We start from the raw sequence: 17,272 nt of genomic DNA, 5'->3' as shown, positions 1-17,272 counted from the left end.
TTTACATTTCAGTGGATGGGATATCCGTCACCGTTGTGATGGAGTAACAATCCGATAGGATACAATGAGATTTACATTTCAGTGGATGAGATATCTGTCACCGTTGTGACGGAGTAACAATACGATAGGATACAAATGAATTTATATTTCAGTGGATGAGATATCTGTCACCGTTGTGACGGAGTAACAATCTGATAGGATACAATGGGATTTGTATTTCAGTGGATGGATATCTGTTACCGTTGTGATGGAGTAACAATCTGATAGGATACAATGGGATTTATATTTCAGTGGATGAGATATCTGTCACCGTTGTGACTGAGTAACAATCCGATAGGATACAATGGGATTTATATTTCAGTGGATGGATATCTGTCACCGTTGTGACGGAGTAACCCCTCCGCCGAGATCTAAACCAGGCCCTTAGTATCTTTTGAAAAAGATATATGACTCGTGTAATTGGACACATATCAATGGGCACTGCAGAGGGGACCGAGGACAGCCTTCTAGTACCAAACCTGCTTTCACTGGTGGGCTCCTTGTAGAGGAAGGGTTAAATGCTCATGCCACGCTGGAGACTTTAAGCCAAACACTTAGAATAGTAGGAACTTGCTGAGAGCTCTAAAAGTATCAGGCAACAAGATAGTTCAGAAATGTAATGTACCTGCTGCAGAGATGTCTGGGAAACCTGCCGGCTCACAAGTTTGACCCTCAGCTGGGACTGACTCAACTTTTCAATCTTACAGTGTCAACAAAATGATGAACCGGTCCATTGATGGTCAACGTTTTGTAGTAAATGCTGTAACGGTGTACGCTCACAGGAGGGCGATGCAGCAGCTGCATTAGCAGTGTATCCTTACGGCAGATCGCCATCCGCTCTAAATCCTGTCTGTCCTCCTCCAAGGCACTGGACAGACATTTTAGGCCGCTGAATCCCCAATGTGTAGAATAATTCTTTTGGGATATTAGTCGGTTGTCGTCCGCTAGGCATCCTTCAGTTCCTTCAATAGTTACTTTCTAATGTAGCGGGACAATTGTCGGCTAACCTCCACCAAGACGCTCCATAGGTATCTTGTTAGGTGGATCAGTCATTGTCAGCCAGTCCTCCTCCGAAGCCTTGAATATGTCATTTCTAATGCTGGGCAGTCAGCTTTGCAGTTACCCTTCAAGCAATTGCAGAGATATGTTCTGCTGTCCTCTGGTGAGTATTGTCCAGTCATTCTCGGAGACGTTGACTATGTCCTTTTAACTTATCGCGGGCTAAACATTACTGGCTAATTTTCCTCCAAGGCATTGAAGAGGTATTTTCTTCTGCCATCTGGTCATCCTCCGAGATGTGAAATATGTCCCTTCTACTAACTGCTACGCAACGCTGGTCAGCCTCCTCCTCCAAGGTGCTGAAGTGATCTTCCTGAGTTGGCCAGTCAAAGACAAAGTCATTGCTTTGGATGAAAAAAATACTCAAAAGTAGGTCTTCGTGAACGTTGGCTGGTCTGCCGACTCCGTATTGAATAGCTCTTCTCTAAGGCTTCCAGCGATTGTTTAAGCACAGAGTAAGTCTTTTAAACAGTTGACCAGTCAATACCAATGCATTGGTTGATCTTTACTATAGGGATGGGTGGAACTGGAAAAGTATTACCCCACAGAATTCCGCAGGGTCACATAAAAGCTCTGGGAAATTCCACAGAGTTCCACGAGCGGCAGAATTCGGCATGTTGCATTTCTCGTGCTCATTTTTAGCGTCAGGAGCTTTTTCCGCACTGTTAAATCAGCACGAACTGCACCACATGGTACACCAAAGGGCGCTGCTTCTTTCTGTCACTCAAGTAGAGTTTCTACTTGAGTGGCAGCTCTTTCAACGCGAACAGTTGCGACTGCCCGCGTTGAGAAATCTTGCAGGGAGGTGTTCTAGCACCTGAAGATCATCCTAGGGGACGTACATTCTCACTTGGCAAGTTAATGTTGGTGAGCCATGCGTGAGAAAAAACTCTGTCACGCGGCGGCTGGCGGAGTTTGCTGGAACTCCAAGCTGAACGCGGAGTGGGCAAAACTCCTCGAACTCTGCTGGCAAAGCTGAACTTTTAGCCACCCACACTTTTCTATTATCATCCAACGACTGCCAAAGGTGCTGAGTAGGACTTTTCTAACATCAACTTGTCAATGTCAGTCAGTCCACAGTAATCCTTCAAGGCCTGTCAACATCTATTGCTTTAGCTAGATCTTTGTTTTATTCCGTCCACTTATAATCTAAAATGATGATGAGGTCTCAAATAGCGGAGAGTCAGGGCCAAAGGTTTTAAGCAGGTCTTCTCTGATGGCAGACGGTCATCTTGTAGTGTTCAAGTGTTCCTCTAACTGGCTGTTGTCTAAGGCATTTTTGGGTCTTCCCTCATGTCCTCCGGTCCTCGACCAAGACGTTAAGTTGGTTTCTCTCATATCAGCCAGTCATCCTCCCTGGATGTAACAGGCCTTTCCATATGTCCTACGGTAGATCATCTAGGTTGTTGAGAAGTCCATTTAATATGTTTTACGGTCGGTCATCGAAGTGTCGACAAAGCCTCTCCATACACCGTAAAATTGATTGTCTGAGGTACCGAATAGGTCTTTCAATAAGTTGATCATCTAAGACGTTCTGTAAAATCATCCGATCTTCGTCCAAGGAAATGACTATGTCTTCCCTTAAGTCATATGGTCAGTCCCCTGTGACAGTCTTCACAGTGTTATTTTCTTATGGTCTCCAGTCACTGTCTGCGGCATTTACTAGGTGATTTCTTAGTTGAACCTGTCAATGTTCAAGACATTGAATAGGGTTTCTGTTATGCTTCTAGGTCATCATCTGTGGCAATAAGCAGGCCTTCTCAAATATTGGACAGGCTTCATCAAACATCAGAGTTTCTCTACGCCCATCATTTTACTGTCCAAGGCTTCGAGTAGATCAGTCCAAAGAATTGGCATTTATCACTCTAGGTGTTTAACTGGTCATCTCCAATGCTGGCCAAGCATTGTCAATGGATGAAAGGTATTTTGTATTCCTATGCCCTCTGTTGTTTATCTGGGCCTTCTCTGATTCTGGATGGTGATTGTCTAAGGAGTTGAGTAGGTGTTCCCTAGTGCTCGTCTTCATCCAAGGCACTAAAATAATTTCTCTTAGTCTGATATTGCGTACGTCGGCTGCATTGTTTCTAATTTTACTTGGAAAGAAAATTGGTGTTGAACAGGTGTCCGTTAATACCAGTCAATCTTTGTCTACCTTCTTCTTCTTTTTTGTCAGCAGTGGTGAGCCAAGATAGTGAGTAGGCCTTGTGTCCTGTTCGCAGGTCATTAGAGAATCCATTATAATCAAAGGAAGTGAGTACATTTCCTTGAAAACCAGCAGGTGCTCATGCGCCATTTAATGTCTGCAGCTTCTTGGTTGAGTAGATCTTCTATCATTTTGAGGAGTCATCGTCTAAAGTGTGATGTGTTCCTTAATGCCGGAAGGTCCTCGGTCATCCAAGATGTCGAGCAGATGTTCAGAAGGACTTCTCTAACTCTGGCGGGTCATCGTCTAAGGTCTGATGTGCTCCTTAATGTCGGAAGGTCCTCGGTCATCCAAGATGTCGAGCAGATGTTCAGAAGGACTTCTCTAACTCTGGCGGGTCATCGTCTAAGGTCTGATGTGCACCTTAATGTCGGAAGGTCCTCGGTCATCCAAGATATCGAGCAGATGTTCAGAAGGACTTCTCTAATTCTGGCGGGTCACCGTCTAAGGTCTGATGTGCTCCTTAATGCCGGAAGGTCCTCGGTCATCCAAGATGTCGAGCAGATGTTCAGAAGGACTTCTCTAATTCTGGCGGGTCACCGTCTAAGGTCTGATGTGCTCCTTAATGTCGAAAGGTCCTCTGTCATCCAAGATGTCGAGCAGATGTTCAGAAGGACTTCTCTAATTCTGGTGGGTCATCGTCTAAGGTCTAATGTGCTCCTTAATGCCGGAAGGTCCTCGGTCATCCAAGATGTCGAGCAGATGTTCAGAAAGACTTCTCTAATTCTGGAGGGTCACCGTCTAAGGTTTGATGTGCTCCTTAATGCCGGAAGGTCCTCGGTCATCCAAGATGTCGAGCAGATGTTCAGAAAGACTTCTCTAATTCTGGAGGGTCACCGTCTAAGGTCTGATGTGCTCCTTAATGCCAGAAGGTCCTTGGTCACCTACGATGTGGAGCAGGTGTTCAGCCGATCCTATCTAATTCTGGCCGGTCACCATCTAAGGTTTGATATGCTTTTTAATGCCGGAAGGTCCTCGTCATCCAAAATGTCGAGCCGGCGTTGAGTAGGTTTCTCTCGCACTGGCTGCTGATCGTTTAAGGCGGTGATGTTCTGGTTGACGTCAGAAGCTCCTTGGTCACTCGCGGTGCTCAGCAGGTCTAGAGCTCGTACTCTCTGACCCTAGCTGAGCCTTGTCCAAGATGCTAATGTGAGTCACACTTCGTCTACAGAATGGAACCTTAGACCATCCTCAAAGGTGTTCGGGAGCGCTTGTGTACTATGGACTGGCCCGGGGTGCCGACAATGACCTTTCTCTTGTCAGCTGGACACCGTCCAAGGCATTGAGTAGATGTGGTTGAATGGCAGCCGGTGTGCTTCTACCACTCCAGAGGCTGTTGAGTCCTAGTGCCGGGACGGGTTTTGTGTCATCCTTCTGTATAATTTCACACTAAGAGCAAGATTTGATTTGGGATTGATTCATTCTGACAGATAAGAGGTTTTCAGTTTAAGTTTTTACAGCGGGTTGGGTTGGGGTTATAATGGCTTTTTCTACAGGCTCTGGAGTTTAGTGGTTTGTTCTACAGGCTCTGGGTTGTGGTGGTTTGTTCTACAGGCTCTGGGTTGTGGTGGTTTGTTCTTCAGGCTCTGGGTTGTGGTGGCTTGCTCTACAGGCTCTGATCTCTTGCCTGGGTGTTGCAGTGGCTTGTTCCACAGGCTCTGGGTTGTAGTCTCTTGTTCTACAGACTCTGACCTATTGACTGGGGTTGTACTGGCTTGGTGTATAGGTTCTGGGCAGTAGTGGCTTGTTCTACGGGCTCTAATCTCTCAACTGTGGGTTGTAGTGAGTTGGTCTACAGGCTCTGGGCTGTAGTGGCCCCTCTGCGGGCTCTGATCTCTTGGCTCTGGGTTGTAGTGGGTGGTTCTACAGGCTCTGGTCTCTTGGCTCTGGGTTGTGGTGGGTGGTTCTACAGGCTCTGATCTCTTGGCTCTGGGCTGTAGTGGGTGGTTCTACAGGCTCTGATCTCTTGGCTCTGGGTTGTGGTGGGTGGTTCTACAGGCTCTGGTCTCTTGGCTCTGGGTTGTAGTGGGTGGTTCTACAGGCTCTGGTCTCTTGGCTCTGGGTTGTAGTGGGTGGTTCTACAGGCTCTGGTCTCTTGGCTCTGGGTTGTAGTGGGTGGTTCTACAGGCTCTGGTCTCTTGGCTCTGGGTTGTAGTGGGTGGTTCTACAGGCTCTGGTCTCTTGGCTCTGGGTTGTAGTGGGTGGTTCTACAGGCTCTGGTCTCTTGGCTCTGGGTTGTAGTGGGTGGTTCTACAGGCTCTGGTCTCTTGGCTCCGGGTTGTAGTGGGTGGTTCTACAGGCTCTGGTCTCTTGGCTCTGGGCTGTAGTGGCCCCTCCAGGGCTCTGATCTCTTGGCTCTGGGTTGTAGTGGGTGGTTCTACAGGCTCTGATCTCTTGGCTCTGGGTTGTAGTGGGTGGTTCTACAGGCTCTGATCTCTTGGCTCTGGGTTGTAGTGGGTGGTTCTACAGGCTCTGGTCTCTTGGCTCTGGGTTGTGGTGGGTGGTTCTACAGGCTCTGATCTCTTGGCTCTGGGTTGTAGTGGGTGGTTCTACAGGCTCTGATCTCTTGGCCCTGGGTTGTAGTGGGTGGTTCTACAGGCTCTGGTCTCTTGGCTCTGGGTTGTAGTGGGTGGTTCTACAGGCTCTGGTCTCTTGGTTGTAGTGGGTGGTTCTACAGGCTCTGGTCTCTTGTCTCTGGGTTGTAGTGGGTGGTTCTACAGGCTCTGGTCTCTTGGCTCTGGGTTGTAGTGGGTGGTTCTACAGGCTCTGGTCTCTTGGCTCTGGGTTGTAGTGGATGGTTCTACAGGCTCTGGTCTCTTGGCTCTGGGTTGTAGTGGGTGGTTCTACAGGCTTTGGTCTCTTGGCTCTGGGTTGTAGTTGGTGGTTCTACAGGCTCTGGTCTCTTGGCTCTGGGTTGTAGTGGGTGGTTCTACAGGCTCTGGTCTCTTGGCTCTGGGTTGTAGTGGGTGGTTCTACAGGCTCTGATCTCTTGGCTCTGAGTTGTAGTGGGTGGTTCTACAGGCTCTGGTCTCTTGGCTCTGGGCTGTAGTGGCCCCTCCAGGGCTCTGATCTCTTGGCTCTGGGTTGTAGTGGGTGGTTCTACAGGCTCTGGTCTCTTGGCTCTGGGTTGTAGTGGGTGGTTCTACAGGCTCTGGTCTCTTGGCTCTGGGTTGTAGTGGGTGGTTCTACAGGCTCTGATCTCTTGGCTCTGGGCTGTAGTGGCCCCTCCAGGGCTCTGATCTCTTGGCTCTGGGTTGTAGTGGGTGGTTCTACAGGCTCTGGTCTCTTGGCTCTGGGTTGTAGTGGGTGGTTCTACAGGCTCTGGTCTCTTGGCTCTGGGTTGTAGTGGGTGGTTCTACAGGCTCTGGTCTCTTGGCTCCGGGTTGTAGTGGGTGGTTCTACAGGCTCTGGTCTCTTGGCTCTGGGTTGTAGTGGGTGGTTCTACAGGCTCTGGTCTCTTGGCTCTGGGTTGTAGTGGGTGGTTCTACAGGCTCTGATCTCTTGGCTCTGGGTTGTAGTGGGTGGTTCTACAGGCTCTGGTCTCTTGGCTCTGGGTTGTAGTGGGTGGTTCTACAGGCTCTGATCTCTTGGCTCTGGGTTGAAGTGGGTGGTTCTACAGGCTCTGGTCTCTTGGCTCTGGGTTGTAGTTGGTGGTTCTACAGGCTCTGGTCTCTTGGCTCTGGGTTGTAGTGGGTGGTTCTACAGGCTCTGATCTCTTGGCTCTGGGTTGTAGTGGGTGGTTCTACAGGCTCTGGTCTCTTGGCTCTGGGCTGTAGTGGCCCCTCCAGGGCTCTGATCTCTTGGCTCTGGGTTGTAGTGGGTCGTTCTACAGGCTCTGATCTCTTGGCTCTGGGTTGTAGTGGGTGGTTCTACAGGCTCTGGTCTCTTGGCTCTGGGTTGTAGTGGGTGGTTCTACAGGCTCTGGTCTCTTGGCTCCGGGTTGTAGTGGGTGGTTCTACAGGCTCTGGTCTCTTGGCTCCGGGTTGTAGTGGGTGGTTCTACAGGCTCTGGTCTCTTGGCTCTGGGTTGCAGTGGGTGGTTCTACAGGCTCTGGTCTCTTGGCTCTGGGTTGTGGTGGGTGGTTCTACAGGCTCTGATCTCTTGGCTCTGGGTTGTAGTGGGTGGTTCTACAGGCTCTGGTCTCTTGGCTCTGGGTTGCAGTGGGTGGTTCTACAGGCTCTGGTCTCTTGGCTCTGGGTTGTAGTGGGTGGTTCTACAGGCTCTGATCTCTTGGCTCTGGGTTGTAGTGGGTGGTTCTACAGGCTCTGGTCTCTTGGCTCTGGGCTGTAGTGGCCCCTCCAGGGCTCTGATCTCTTGGCTCTGGGTTGTAGTGGGTCGTTCTACAGGCTCTGATCTCTTGGCTCTGGGTTGTAGTGGGTGGTTCTACAGGCTCTGGTCTCTTGGCTCTGGGTTGTAGTGGGTGGTTCTACAGGCTCTGGTCTCTTGGCTCCGGGTTGTAGTGGGTGGTTCTACAGGCTCTGGTCTCTTGGCTCCGGGTTGTAGTGGGTGGTTCTACAGGCTCTGGTCTCTTGGCTCTGGGTTGCAGTGGGTGGTTCTACAGGCTCTGGTCTCTTGGCTCCGGGTTGTGGTGGGTGGTTCTACAGGCTCTGATCTCTTGGCTCTGGGTTGCAGTGGGTGGTTCTACAGGCTCTGGTCTCTTGGCTCCGGGTTGTAGTGGGTGGTTCTACAGGCTCTGGTCTCTTGGCTCTGGGCTGTAGTGGCCCCTCCAGGGCTCTGATCTCTTGCCTGGGGGGTGGGGGGGCTGCAGGGCCCCTTCTCTTCCTGCTGCCATGAGGAGTCATCGCTTCTATTTATAAACCGGAGGCTAAATGGCGGACGCGGGGGAGGGGAGGGCGGGAGGGGAGAGCGGGAGCAGGTGGGGAAGGGGGGAGGAAGGGAGATGAATGCAGGGGGTGGGGTGATGGGGGCGTCTGGAGCTCTCACCTGCGCCGGCGGGGGTCCTCGCTGCGGTCCTCGGTGGGGCCTCGTCGGTGGGAGCTCCCTGCTGAAGCCTGGGGGGCTCGCTCCTCCTCCCCCCCCCCCTTCACTCCCCCTCCCCAGCAGTGGGGTGAGAGCCGCCCGCGCTGCGCACCGCCCTCAGCATCACACGGCGGCTGCATCACACGGCGGCTGTGCAGACACTGCCCCCCACCCCCATCCCCAGGTCCAGAGCCCCGCCCTCTCCCCCGGGTCCCGCCAGCTGCCCATGGGCGCCAACCCCCCCCCCCCCCCCCCCCCCCCTCCAGTCACTCCCACCGCCGCTTCCTTCCTTCCCAATCACCACCCCTCTGCATCACCCGCCCCCTCCCTGCCCACCCCTCCCACATCACCACTGACCCTCATTCCTACATCATACCCGGCCCTCCATCCATCACACGCCTTCCCTCACACCCCTCTCCATCACCTCATACATAACATCCCTCCACCACAGGCACCCCTCCATCAGTGCCAGCACCCCCTCCACCACCAGCACCCCTCCCCTCTCCACCATGACCAGCACCACTCCCCCTCCACCACCAGCACACCCCCCCACCACCAGCACTCCTCCATCAGTGCCACCACCCCCACCCCCTCCTCCACCTTCAGCACCCCTCCATCATTGCCACCACCCCCTCCACCACAGGCACCCCTCCATCAGTGCCAGCACCCCCTCCACCACCAGCACCCCTCCCTTCTCCACCACCAGCACACCTCCCCCACCAGCACCCCTCCCCTCTCCACCACCAGCACCCCTCCCCCTCCACCACCAGCACCCCCTCCACCACCAGAACCCCTCCCCTCTCCATCACCAGCACCCCTCCCCCACCACAACACAAACCCCCCCTCCACCACAAGCACCCCTCCCCCCTCCACCACCAGCACCCATCCCTCTCCACCACCAGCATCCCTCCCCTCCACCACCAGCAACCCTCCCCCACCCCCACAAGCACCCCCCTACACCACTCCACCATCAGTGCCACCACCCCCTCCACCACCAGCACCCCTCCCCCTCCACCACCAGCACCCCCTCCACCACCAGAACCCCTCCCCTCTCCACCACCAGCACCCCTCCCCCACCACAACACAAACCCCCCCTCCACCACAAGCACCCCTCCCCCCTCCACCACCAGCACCCATCCCTCTCCACCACCAGCACCCCTCCCCTCCCCTCCACCACCAGCAACCCTCCCCCACCCCCACAAGCACCCCCCTACACCACTCCACCATCAGTGCCACCACCCCCTCCACCACCAGCACCCCTCCCCACTCCACCACCATCACACCTCCATCAGTGCCAGCACCCCTCCACCACAAGCATCCCCTCCACCACCAGCACCCCCCCTCCACCACCAGCATCCCTCCCCCCGCCACCACCAGCACCCCTGCCACCACCAGCACCCCCATCCACCTCCAGCACCCCTCCCCCTCCACCACAAGCACCCCCCACCACCACCAGCACTCCTCCATCAGTGCCACCACCCCCTCCCACCTCCACCTTCAGCACCCCTACATCAGTGCCACCACCCCCTCCACCACCAGCACCCCTCCCCACTCCACAACCAGCACCCCTGCCCCTCCACCACCAGCACTACTCCATCAGTGACAGCACCCCTCCACTACAAGCACCCCCTCCACCACCAGCACCCCCCTCCACCACCAGCACCCCCCTCAACCACCAGTATCCCTCCCCCCCGCCACCACCAGCATCCCTTCCCCTCTCCACCACCAGCATCCCCCCCCCTCCACCACCAGCATCCCTCCCCCCTCCACCACCAGCATCCCTCCCCCCTCCACCACACCCCCTCCACCACCAGCATCCCTCCCCCCTCCACCACCAGCATCCCTCCCCCCTCCACCACACCCCCTCCACCACCAGCATCCCTCCCCCCCCCTCCACCACCAGCATCCCTTCCCCCCACCACCAGCATCCCTCCCCCCTCCACGACCAGCACCCCTCCCCCTCTCCACCACCAGCATCCCTCCCCCCACCAGCATCCCCCCCTCCCCACCACCAGCATTCCTCCCCCCTCCACCACACCCCCTCCACCACCAGCATCCCTCCCCCTCTCCACCACTAGCATCCCTCCCCCCACCACCAGCACCCCTCCCCCCACCACCAACCAACCTTCTATCCTCACTGCGCCTAACTTCACCATCACAACCCCTCCTGCCATTACTGGCTCCCCCTAACCATCTCGCCTTGGGATTGTGTGAAAGGGTCCTACAGCCCCGCCCCCTGTGCATCTGAGACAGGCTCTATACCTGACAGGGCCCTACAGCCCCCCCTGTGCATCTGAGACCGGCTCTATACCTAACAGGGCCCCACAGCCTTTCCCCTGTGCACCTAAGACAGGTTCTATACCTGACAGGGCCCTACAGCCCCCGTGCACCTGAGGCAGGCTCTATACCTGACAGGGCGCTACAGCCCCGCCCCCTGTGCACATGAGACAGGCTCTATACCTAACAGGGCCTAGAGCCTCCCCCTGTGCACCTGAGACAGGTTCTATACCTGACAGGGCCCTACAGCCCCGCCCCCTGTGCACCCGAGACAGGTTCTGTACCTGACAGGGCCCTACAGCCCCCCTGTGCATCTGAGACCGGCTCTATATCTAACAGGGCCCTACAGTCTGCCCCCCTGTGCACCTGAGACAGGCTCTATACCTAACAGGGTGCTAAAGCCCCGCCCCCTGTGCATCTGATACAGGTTCTATACCTGACAGGGCCCTACAGCTCCGCCCCCTGTGCTCCTGAGACAGGCTCTATACCTGACAGGACCACTCTGCCATCCCAGTTCAGACATGGCCATATGCAAATCTGTCTGACCCAGTGCCTCATGGGAAAAAGTCCAGCCCGAACTGCCAAGCCATGCCTTTCCTGGACCGGGAACAAGCTTCCGAGGACCGGTTTCTGGCATTTCAGCCGTCTTCAGCCCGGCTTGCTTGAATCCAGTGGCAAAGTGAGCAAGGGACTCACGTCTGAGCATACCCTGCCAACTTATGGCGAACAAAGCGGTACAAAAGGGGGTGGTGATGGACGGAGCATCTGAACCAATCAAACACTCACACCCAGTCAACAGAGCTGGGGTTAATCTATCACCTTTCTTTAGCCCACTCTGCCATCCCAGTTCAGACATGGCCATATGCAAATCAGTCTGACCCAGTGCCTCATGGGAACAGTCCAGCCTGAACTGCCAAGCCATGCCTTCCCTGGACCGGAAACAAGCTTCCGAGGACCGGTTTCTGGCATTCCAGCCTTCTTCAGCCCGGCTTGCTTGAATCCAGTGGCAAAGTGAGCAAGGGACTCACGTCTGAGCATACCCTGCCAACTTATGGCGAACAAAGCGGTACAAAAGGGGGTGGTGATGGACGGAGCATCTGAACCAATCAAACACTCACACCCAGTCAACAGATCTGGGTTCAATCCATCACTGTTCTTTAGCCCACTCTGCTACCCCAGTTCAGACATGGCCATATGCAAATCAGTCCGACCCAGTGCCTCATGGGAACAGTCCAGCCCAAACTGCCAAGCCATGCCTTCCCTGGACCGGAAACAAGCTTCCGAGGACCGGTTTCTGGCATTTCAGCCTTCTTCAGCCCGGCTTGCTTGAATCCAGTGGCAAAGTGAGCAAGGGACTCACGTCTGAGCATTCCCTGCCAACTTATGGCGAGCAAAGCGGTACAAAAGGGGCTGGTGATGGACGGAGCATCTGAACCAATCAAACACTCACACCCGGTCAACAGATCTGGGTTTAATCCATCACCGTTCTTTAGCCCACTCTGCCACCCCAGTTCAGACATGGCCATATGCAAATCAGTCTGACCCAGTGCCTCATGGGAACAGTCCAGCCCGAACTGCCTAGCCATGCCTTCCTTGGAGCGGAAACAAGCTTCTGAGGACCGGTTTCTGGCATTTCAGCCGTCTTCAGCCCGGCTTGCTTGAATCCAGTGGCAAAGTGAGCAAGGGACTCATATCTGAGCATACCCTGCCAACTTATGGCGAACAAAGCAGTACAAAAGGGGGTGGTGATGGACGGAGCATCTGAACCAATCAAACACTCACACCCAGTCAACAGATCTGGGTTTAACCAATCACTGTTCTTTAGCCCACTCTGCCACCCTAGTTCATACAAGGCCATATGCAAATCAGTCTGACCCAGTGCCTCATGGGAACAGTCCAGCCCGAACTGCCAAGCCATGCCTTCCCTGGACCGGAAAAAAGCTTCCATGGACCGGTTTCTGGCATTTCAGCCGTCTTCAGCCCGGCTTGCTTGAATCCAGTGGCAAAGTGAGCAAGGGACTCATGTCTGAGCATACCCTGCCAACTTATGGCGAACAAAGCGGTACAAAAGAGGGTGGTGATGGACGGAGCATCTGAACCAATCAAACACTCACACCCAGTCAACAGATCTGGGTTTAATCAATCACTGTTCTTTAGCCCACTCTGCCACCCTAGTTCATACAAGGCCATATGCAAATCAGTCTGACCCAGTGCCTCATGGGAACAGTCCAGCCCGAACTGCCAAGCCATGCCTTCCCTGGAAAAAAGCTTCCAAGGACCGGTTTCTGGCATTTCAGCCGTCTTCAGCCTGGCTTGCTTGAATCCAGTGACAAAGTGAGCAAGGGACTCACGTCTGAGCATACCCTGCCAACTTATGGCGAACAAAGCGGTACAAAAGGGGTGGTGATGGACGGAGCATCTGAAGCAATCAAACACTCACACTCAGTCAACAGACTTGGGTTTAATCCATCACCGTTCTTTAGCCCACTCTGCCACCCCAGTTCAGACAGGCCATATGCAAATCAGTCTGACCCAGTGCCTCATGGGAACAGTCCAGCCCAAACTGCCAAGCCAAGCCTTCCCTGGACCAGAAACAAGCTTCCGAGGACTGGTTTCTGGCATTTTAGCCGTCTTCAGCTGGCTTGCTTGAATCCAGTGGCAAAGTGAGCAAGGGACTCACGTCTGAGCATACCCTGCCAACTTATGGCGAACAAAGCGGTACAAAAGGGGGTGGTGATGGACGGAGCATCTGAACCAATCAAACACTCACACCCAGTCAACAGATCTGGGGTTAATCCATCACCTTTCTTTAGCCCACTCTGCCATCCCAGTTCAGACATGGCCATATGCAAATCAGTCTGACACAGTGCCTAATGGGAACAGTCCAGCCCGAACTGCCAAGCCATGCTTTTCCTGGACCGGAAACAAGCTTCCGAGGACCGGTTTCTGGCATTTCAGCCGTCTTCAGCCTGGCTTGCTTGAATCCAGTGGCAAAGTGAGCAAGGGACTCACGTCTGAGCATACCCTGCCAACTTATGGCGAACAAAGCGGTACAAAAGGGGGTGGTGATGGACGGAGCATCTGAACCAATCAAACACTCACACCCAGTCAACAGATCTGGGTTTAATCCATCACCGTTCTTTAGCCCACTCTGCCACCCCAGTTCAGACATGGCCATTTGCAAATCAGTCTGACCCAGTGCCTCATGGGAACAGTCCAGCCCGAACTGCCAAGCCATGCCTTCCCAGGACTTTTTGCTGAACTGCTGATGTGCTTTGACTGAGGGTGCCCTGGGCTCCTACCATTCAGGTACGCAGGGCCTATGCTCTTTCCCTAAACCTACATTGAAAACAAAATCCAATTGGCATCTCTGGCCACAGGTCAGCCCCCGGTAAATGGTACCACAGGTACCCAGGGCACTGTGACCAGGGAATCCCCCTAAGGGCTGCTGCACCTAATATGCCACCTTAGAGGCCCTGTACCCTGACACTTACACACTGCCTTTGCAGGCTGTGTGTCTTGGTGCAGAACAAAGTGAAGAGTCGACATGGAACACATCCCTGTGTGCCATGCCAACACCCCCCTGTCCTGGTATAGATCAGTCAAATCTCTGGCTGGGTGCACTATACCCGTGGTGAGGGACTGTACCCCTACAGTGTCTAAGTCCATTTGTAGACATTGTAAGTGCAGTGCTGCCATTAAGAGTATATGGTGCTGGGAGGTTGTCATTACAAACTCCTCAGCCCCATAATGGCTACACTGAAAACTGAGAAGTTTTTATTCAGAATTCTCAGCACAATAAACCCACGCTGATGCCAGTGTGGAAGTTAATGCAAAATGCACACAGAGGGCATCTTAGAGATGCCCCCTGAAAAACCACCTACCACTAGTGTTCATACTGATTGGCTGCTTTCAGCTGCCACCACCAGACGTGTTTCTTGAACCCTGGGTTGAGCGCCTGCTGGTCTCAGGGGCCTGAAACAATGCACATTCTGGGACGAGGTGCCAAGCCTCCTCCCCCGAGATGGGCAGAGTTCGCGGAGGGGAAGCTTTAAAGGCTTGCCACCATTGTGAGCTTCCTCAGGGCCACTTGCTGCTTTCAGCAACTGGTCCCCACTGGTTCTGACTCCCACTTTGGGTGGGAGAACCGGCAGCAAAAACAAGAAAGGAAGAGAGGTGTGCCTACTTCTGCCAACTCCACCCCTCAGGTGGGGGAGGCGGGGTGAAGCACAACTCTCAGTCCACGCCATCTTGCAGATGGGGGACCCAGCCAACCAGGAAAAGGCTTACGCACCTCTCCCACTGAAGGGTGGCAAAATATGGGGTGTACCCACCCGAGGAAGGAACCCATTGTTCCCAACCTTTTCTCCTACCTGTAACGTCCCTAAATCTAGTATTTAGGAGCACCCCTGAACCTTGCTTCCTCAGATAAGAAACCAGAAGAAGAAAAGGACTGAACAACCGTGCCATAGAAACGAGAGGAGAGACCCACTGACTTGGTCTCAGCCCTACCAGCCTGTACCCACCTCGAACCTGCTCCTGCAAAAATCCCAGTGTGTCCTGCAGCCAGCAACCTCGAGAAACCCAGAGGACCCTCCTGCCTTCAAACCCAAAGACTCTGTCTCCCGTGAACACCGGATTTGTTCAACAACAGACTCCAGCTCCGCAAGGATCCGCGGCCCTGCCCCCCTCTACACCTGATGCCCATGGCCAGAGTTCGAGTGGCCCAACACCAAGAGTTGGTCTCCCCGGAGATCCTGACCCGAGATCCGGTGACCCCTGTCCTGCCTCAAGCCTCCAGCCGACGCCTGCAGCCTCAAACCGGAAGGTCCCCCCAACCAGACCAGGAGCTGATAAGAAGATCCGACCCTAAAAGTCACCCCTGCAACCGACGCCCCACGGCCTTGGGTGGCCCAACCAACAATGCCTAACCAACCCCCAAGATCCCAACTTACCTCTCCAAGTGGTGGCTGCACCCTGAAGACCTTCGTCCCAGAGCCTGCAGTGTGTTTGCACACCGGAGACTCCCCATTGAAAGCTACAAGGCACCCAACGCCAAAACAGCACTCTGCACCCAGCTGCACCAATGTCACTGAGGGTGCATCTTTTGTGCTGGCCTAAACCCCTATTTGTCCTGAGCTTAAGTCCAGGAGCTTTGCTCCCACAACCCAGTGGCCTGCTCGCCAGCAGCCACCAACCGGAGGCCCCCGATCCCCTGTTGGATAACACTGGGCCTCAGCAATCTGCACCCAACCGCCCTAGTGCAGCTGAGGGTGTAGCAAGAGTGCATCCTTGACCCTGAGGGACTCCTGAGTCTACCCCAGAATACCAACTCCCACAACAAAAGTAATTACCTTTGAACCGATAACACTATGTTCCTCCATAGGCTAACATTGGGCCTCAGCACTCTGCACCCGGGCACCCTAGTGCTGCTGAGGGTGCAACAAAGAGTGCATCCTTGACCCTGGGGGACCTCTGAGTCTACCCCCGAATACCAACTCTCACAACAAAGTACTTACCTTTGAACCAATAACACTATTTTCCTCCATAGGATAGCATTGACTATTTTTCTATGAAAAGTTTCCAAGTGTGGAGTTCGAAAATCTATGAAAACCTTGTACAACTGTACCAAATAACTGTTGGAAATGGCCCTTTTTGCAGGGTTATACCCAAACTTTTTGCTTCTTCCTCCTTGTGGGAGGGCAGGTTTGATATACAGGCGAATAGGCTGTATGTATTTGTCAATTTTTATGGTCAGAAGTAACAAGAGTAGGTGACCCAACAGACGATTCTTTTATTTCCTCTTCAGATGTAATCCTGGTCGAGCTGGAGTGAGCAGTAGAGGATGATGGGTCCGGCTCCTCTCCTTTTAGGTCACGGTCTTCACCCCGGAGGCTCATAAGAGAGGAAAAGAAGGGAGCCATCAGAAAGGTGTTTTCTAATTACTTCTGCATTTGTAAAACCCGTCACCACACCTCCAAGTACTAGAGAAGAGTATAGGTCGTGAATTTGTAGGGGGGGTCTTTATTAGTGCCTAGGGAACCTGTTTGTGAGTTTACTGGGAAAAAAGATAACTTAAACATTGCTTGTCTCATGAAGGAATATCTCACAGCACCAGAGTCTATTGCGAGGTTTAACATAGGAAACGGTCAAAACAATATACCAAAACAATGAAATACCGATAGTAACTTTCAAGCACTCCCCGTAGTCTTGAGGGTTCCTGCCACCTGATCAAGAAGTTATCCTACCGTACCACCCTCCTGCTCCCCGAAGACAAGACGCTTCCACTCACCGGCCCTGCCGCAACTCTCCTGAGTTGCGGCCGCTCTCCAGCATCCTCTGGCAGACTCCACCAATCTTCACACCACCGCTCTCCCGACTCCTGGTCGAATTCCTTCGCGTCCTCTTCCATCCTGGGCTCTCCTTCAGTTTTTGGCTGACAAGGTTCGTCTCCTTCCGTTCGCTCTCCCGACGCCGTCCCTGTTCCTCTCGCGCCACTGGTCTGAACCGCCTGCTCTTCGAACTCGCCTCCTTTCATTGGTCCTTTTGAAGCGCTTTCTGGGGCATACCCATGCGCTTCCGGGTTGTCGTTAGTTCCGCGCTGTGGGGAAACAGAAGAGCGGAATGGAATTTGCTGTGTCACTGGATCCTGGTGATCCCCGCGATAGAGAGGCCCATACTCTTTGAGGGGAATATCCGCCCATGTCGCCACAC

The 17,272-nt window shown here is 53.8% G+C and overlaps 1 protein-coding gene across 3 annotated transcripts in view; it reads right to left on the bottom strand.

Moving 5' to 3' along the window:
• The window catches only part of B3GALT4 (beta-1,3-galactosyltransferase 4), a 210,469-nt gene that overhangs the window by 93,243 nt on the left and 99,954 nt on the right, over positions 1 to 17,272 (bottom strand). Inside the window, exon 1 of one of the 3 annotated variants that reach the window (XM_086920628.1) lies at positions 8,246 to 8,412. The exons of 1 other annotated variant lie outside the window; for it this stretch is intronic. The gene's annotated coding sequence lies outside the window, so the exon portion shown is untranslated. Of the gene's footprint in view, positions 1 to 8,245; positions 8,413 to 17,272 lie in introns of those variants that run through there. One more of the 3 variants, XM_086920627.1, reaches the window with a different exon arrangement.

This window comes from Lissotriton vulgaris, chromosome 5 (assembly GCF_964263255.1).
Source record: "Lissotriton vulgaris chromosome 5, aLisVul1.2, whole genome shotgun sequence".
Classification (NCBI taxonomy): domain Eukaryota; kingdom Metazoa; phylum Chordata; class Amphibia; order Caudata; family Salamandridae; genus Lissotriton; species Lissotriton vulgaris.
Note: the sequence above shows the minus strand (reverse complement) of the source record. Positions and strands in the feature narration are given on the sequence as shown.